Source organism: Mytilus californianus, unplaced genomic scaffold, assembly GCF_021869535.1.
Source record: "Mytilus californianus isolate M0D057914Y unplaced genomic scaffold, xbMytCali1.0.p SCAF_3, whole genome shotgun sequence".
NCBI classification, from domain to species: domain Eukaryota; kingdom Metazoa; phylum Mollusca; class Bivalvia; order Mytilida; family Mytilidae; genus Mytilus; species Mytilus californianus.
The window spans coordinates 121035158-121041857 of record NW_026262679.1 but is presented as its reverse complement, the minus strand read 5'-3'; positions in this window follow the sequence as shown (position 1 = coordinate 121041857).

Sequence of the window (6700 nt, the reverse complement as noted above, 5' to 3'; positions counted from 1 at the left end):
TGAATCTATATAAATTTCAAAAATGACATCTTTATGACCTGACAACAGAATCGTAACTATATCCCTCCTGAATAAGTCAGTTTTTATAAAGGTTTGGTTAGCTTTTGAGGTGAATGACGACATTTTTGTGCTTTGTATAGAATATAACCATAAAAGATGGGATGTGAATACCTGAACGTATAAGATGTCTGCACGTTGATTTATATTTACGAATGATGTCCTTGTACCGATGGTAAAATTTAGTAAATGTTTTGACAAGTTTGTGATATCGAAAACCCTGGTTTAATAATTTTTCAGTAATACAGAGATTTCTTTCGTTAAAATCAAATACATGTACGTTAATTGTTACATACACGAGCGAATCGAACAAGTTGAGATATATAAACACCATGAGATGGTGCCAAGGGAACGTCAACATCTAAAAATGGATAATTAGCATTAGGAAATGAAAAATCATCTTTTTTATCGTAAATTTTAGCTTCCCATTAGATATAGATATCAAGATCCAAGAAAGGGCAGTTTTCATTGTTAGTATTAGCTTTATTTAAAGTCAGTTCAGCCGGCAGGATAAATCTCTTTAGTGTACATACTGAAGTCGTCATTCAGTATTGAGAGCCAACATATTATCCAAATACCTAAAAGTGTTATCAAATTTTTGTATCAGATGTTGTTTCGATGTGTCTTTGCTGATTTTAGTAATAAATTGTAACTCGTAACAATACAGAAACAGGTCCGCAATAAGTGGTGAACAGTTAATCCCCATTGGAATTCCGATAACTTGACGATATACGGAATCTCTATAGCAAAACTAAATGTTATCTAGTAAAAATTCAAGTGCAGTTATCGTATCTAAGCAGGTCCAATTGACATAGTTCTTTTGTTTGATGTTACTAAAAAATGACCTAGAAGAGTTTGAACATATATATTCACATTCTGACTTTTTAAATATAAAAATAAGAAGATGTGCATGGTATGATTGCCAATGAGACAACTCTCAACAAGAGACCAAATGACACAGAAATTAACAACTATAGGTCACCGTACGACCTTCAACAATGAGTAAAATCCATACCGCATAGTCAGCTATAAAAGGCCCCGAAATGACAAATGTAAAATGATTCAAACGAGAAAACCAACGGCCTGATTTATGTACAAAATAACAAACGAAAAACAATACGATATGATTTACAGCAACAAACGACAACCACTGAATTACAGGCTCATGACTTGGGACAGGCATATACAGAATGTGGCGGGGTTAAACAAGTTTGAAGGCGCCAACCCTCCCCTAACCTAGGACAGTGGTGTAACAGTATAACATAAGAACAAACTATAAAAAATCAGTTGAAAAGGGCTTAACTCATCAGATGGATACAAAGAAAATAACAAAAACATAGAGTGGACGTGGCAGGGTACTTATACATCCCCACAACAAAAAGACACTAAGTACAGATCTGAGAGTACTCGCAGTTACTGGCAGCTAGTTCAAAGCCAACAACAACTAATAAAAAAATCATGCATCTATACTAAAATATCAATCGGTACACATCCAACATCCAATGTATTTAGTGTAAAGACGTCTTTAACAGTCATAGAAAAAAACATGACCTTGTGAAATGCCAAGACACAGGTTTCGACAGATTGTAGAGCCATGAATGCCCATTTAATTAGGTATGTGATTTTTTTCTTAATGAGATTATGAGGCAAACTGGTATATAGGGTAGACAAATCAAAACTTTGAACAGATTCGAAATCACCAATATGAGCATGCAATTTATCAAGTACTTCTAACGAATTTTTGACAATCCAAAAGTCATTAATTCCACTTTTTTCAAATTCTTTACTAGAACAATTTATCATAAGTCCCTTTCTCAGAACAATTTATTACAAGTCCCTTTCTCAGAACAATTTATTACAAGTCCCTTTCTCAGATAGTGTAAGCAATAGGTCAACCATATTTGGTAAATGAATGATTGTTCTTTGCGTCTGCAGCGTTTTCTGGAGTTATCTTCATAAGGAACACTCAAACACTCAAAATTAGATCTGGTATGATCAAGTTAGATCTGGTATTGTTGATTAAGTTAGATCTGGTATTGTTGATCAAATTAGATCTGGTATTGTTGATCATTAAATTAGATCTGGTATTGTTGATCATTAAATTAGATCTGGTATTGTTGATCAAATTAGATTTGGTATTGTTGATCAAATTAGATCTGGTATTGTTGATCATTAAATTAGATCTGGCGTTGTTGATCATTAAATTAGATCTGATATTGTTGATCAAATTAGATCTGGTATTGTTGATCATTAAATTAGATCTGGTGTTGTTGATCATTAAATTAGATCTGGTGTTGTTGATCATTAAATTAGATCTGGTATTGTTGATCATTAAATTAGATCTGGTGTTGTTGATCATTAAATTAGATCTGGTGTTGTTGATCATTAAATTAGATCTGGTATTGTTGATCATTAAATTAGATCTGGTATTGTTGATCAAATTAGATCTGGTATTGTTGATCAAATTAGATCTGGTATTGTTGATCATTAAATTAGATCTGGTATTGTTGATCATTAAATTAGATCTGGTATTGTTGATCAAATTAGATTTGGTATTGTTGATCATTAAATTAGATCTGGTGTTGTTGATCATTAAATTAGATCTGGTATTGTTGATCATTAAATTAGATCTGGTGTTGTTGATCATTAAATTAGATCTGGTATTGTTGATCATTAAATTAGATCTGGTATTGTTGATCATTAAATTAGATCTGGTATTGTTGATCAAATTAGATCTGGTATTGTTGATCAAATTAGATCTGGTATTGTTGATCATTAAATTAGATCTGGTGTTGTTGATCATTAAATTAGATCTGGTATTGTTGATCAAATTAGATCTGGTATTGTTGATCATTAAATTAGATCTGGTGTTGTTGATCATTAAATTAGATCTGGTATTGTTGATCAAATTAGATCTGGTATTGTTGATCATTAAATTAGATCTGGTGTTGTTGATCATTAAATTAGATCTGGTGTTGTTGATCATTAAATTAGATCTGGTGTTGTTGATCATTAAATTCGATCTGGTATTGTTGATCATTAAATTAGATCTGGTGTTGTTGATCAAATTAGATCTGGTATTGTTGATCATTAAATTAGATCTGGTATTGTTGATCATTAAATTAGATCTGGTATTGTTGATCAAATTAGATTTGGTATTGTTGATCAAATTAGATCTGGTATTGTTGATCATTAAATTAGATCTGGCGTTGTTGATCATTAAATTAGATCTGATATTGTTGATCAAATTAGATCTGGTATTGTTGATCATTAAATTAGATCTGGTGTTGTTGATCATTAAATTAGATCTGGTGTTGTTGATCATTAAATTAGATCTGGTATTGTTGATCATTAAATTAGATCTGGTGTTGTTGATCATTAAATTAGATCTGGTGTTGTTGATCATTAAATTAGATCTGGTATTGTTGATCATTAAATTAGATCTGGTATTGTTGATCAAATTAGATCTGGTATTGTTGATCAAATTAGATCTGGTATTGTTGATCATTAAATTAGATCTGGTATTGTTGATCATTAAATTAGATCTGGTATTGTTGATCAAATTAGATTTGGTATTGTTGATCATTAAATTAGATCTGGTGTTGTTGATCATTAAATTAGATCTGGTATTGTTGATCATTAAATTAGATCTGGTGTTGTTGATCATTAAATTAGATCTGGTATTGTTGATCATTAAATTAGATCTGGTATTGTTGATCATTAAATTAGATCTGGTATTGTTGATCAAATTAGATCTGGTATTGTTGATCAAATTAGATCTGGTATTGTTGATCATTAAATTAGATCTGGTGTTGTTGATCATTAAATTAGATCTGGTATTGTTGATCAAATTAGATCTGGTATTGTTGATCATTAAATTAGATCTGGTGTTGTTGATCATTAAATTAGATCTGGTATTGTTGATCAAATTAGATCTGGTATTGTTGATCATTAAATTAGATCTGGTGTTGTTGATCATTAAATTAGATCTGGTGTTGTTGATCATTAAATTAGATCTGGTGTTGTTGATCATTAAATTAGATCTGGTGTTGTTGATCATTAAATTAGATCTGGTATTGTTGATCATTAAATTAGATCTGGTGTTGTTGATCAAATTAGATCTGGTATTGTTGATCATTAAATTAGATCTGGTATTGTTGATCATTAAATTAGATCTGGTATTGTCGATCATTAAATTAGATCTGGTATTGTTGATCATTAAATTAGATCTGGTATTGTTGATCAAATTAGATCTGGTATTGTTGATCAAATTAGATCTGGTATTGTTGATCATTAAATCAAATCTGGTATTGTTGATCATTAAATTAGATCTGGTATTGTTGATCAAATTAGATCTGGTATTGTTGATCAAATTAGATCTGGTATTGTTGATCATTTTGCCTTTAACAGTTTCTACCCATGTAATATAGTTTTTAAAATAATGTGCAGAGAATTAAAATTTACCAAAAAAACGTCTTAAGGAGTCATCTGATAATTTTGGTGAAAATAGGAAGTATGTTGATCTTGACATTCTGAGCAATCTTGCCTTTTCATGTTATCTCTTTCGATTGTGGTTTTAACGATATAAAGGGGGTCTCATTGGGGGGTTCTGATCCCGGATCCCGCTTCAACTGTTTTGTCATATTCCCGTATCCCGCTTACACTATGTACGTAAGCAATTCTCATTTTTTTTGTAATTTCCCGTGTCCCGCTAGACTTCATTTCCCGTTTTCACGGCACAATAATTTGAATTTCACGTGTCACGCTTACAAAAAATCGGCAATCCCGGGTCACGCTTAGACCCCAATGAGACCCACTATAAAGACAATAAATGTATTTACCCTCATGTGCTATGGCGACCAGATTTGATAACTAACCGACCGGAATAAACAGCCCAAAGTCAATACTAGATACCATAAGAACCATTCACCTCAAGTTTAGCTGATATTGGTTCAGTATTTTCAGTGGATAAGAGCTCTAAGAAAACTGATGACGGACGGACGAAAGATGACGGATGACGACGCGGACACCATGATGACATAGAAAACACATGTGTCATTTTAAACTTTGCCTAAGGGAGTTAGAACCGTAGTTACTTAATAATTTCTTAATTAATTAAAGGAGAATTTAAGAAAAGTATGTTATATAATTCATGTCAGTATAATGACGAAGACTAGTCCAAATAATTATGACGTCTTAAAAGGCTATTTTAATTTTTTGCTATGACGCTTTCCTACGAAAAAAGCGTCAGCATAAAATTAAAATAGCCTTTCAAGACGTCATAATTATCTTATTATTTGGACTATACCTTTGTCTGAACACTTTTGCTAATCATCAAAGATGTTAATATTAGTTGTAATGTATCACGTACTGCACTTACTTGATAACTATGGTTAAACTATCAAGCAAAATAGACACTCTAAAGATATAAATCAATGTTTTCACTTCATTTAATTGTTCATATTAACATATATTAACTCCTTGGTATATACTATTCTAATTGTCATAATTAGATCAAGAGTTAGACAACCATTTCTGTATATGGAATTATTATACAGGATCGACACCTTTACAATAGTGATCATAGTTTTCAGTAACTAAAATATTCATTTTCTTTAGTGATAAATTACATATTAAAATATTTAAAACTTTAGGATAACTGCAAATAAAACCAGCTGCAATTCATTAATGACCGTATATGTATCTCACATGGTCCTTGGTAATTAGTTTCAGATTTAGAGAGTGCTCAGGTACGACCTTTAATTTCTTATAGATTTATATGCAAATGTGGATAATACAAAGTCATTCAGTAGTTATTATTCATTTTCCCTCCTTTTGGTTTTTACATGAAAAAAGTAGTCCCCAACCAATTGACTTAAACCTGGACCCGCAATGTCCTTGGTCGATGTGTATACCATGAATGGATAATATATGGATATGCACGTGACGGACCCTTGCCTACGTTGATGTGCTTTTGACTATCAGGGGGATCTGGCAAAATTGGTCGCAACGAAATATTTATTATCAAATGCTTACCAGACAGAATATTTATTTTCAATTTGTTGGTATTAATACTGAATCGTCCGGAGTATTTATTTGCATTTTTCATTAAACTAGCTGCCAGGCCTCCCCCAGACTCAGAATATATCGTCCCGAGAATGCTATCGACTGTTTATCGATCTAAGTTCCAAATATAATCTTTAAGTAATTAAAAAAATGAAAGTTTTTTGTTTATTTGTTGACAAGTTTAATTTTTCCAGTGGGTTGTGGGTTCGCGCTACCTGATCTTGTTTATAGACATTGAAGGGAAACCCCCTATATTTGACCTTGAACGACATCAACATGTTTACATCACAACTTTGGTTGAGTTTTGGATTGAACTGGTTTGTGTAGGTGGTCGTATTTGCAAACAATGTTATGCTTCAAAAAGCGCTTGGCTGTATATTACTGAAAACTAAACTTTCAGTCTGAGCCGTTTAAAATGTTCCTATCAATGAACTGTTTATATAACCGTTTTCTAGTCAATAACAATCACATAGGTCAAAGGTGAAAAAGTGGAACATTCTTTTAGGACTCGTCCGTAAACCGAAGAAAATATATCAGTGATATAAAACACCGTAAAAACGGAATGAACGGAAGAAAT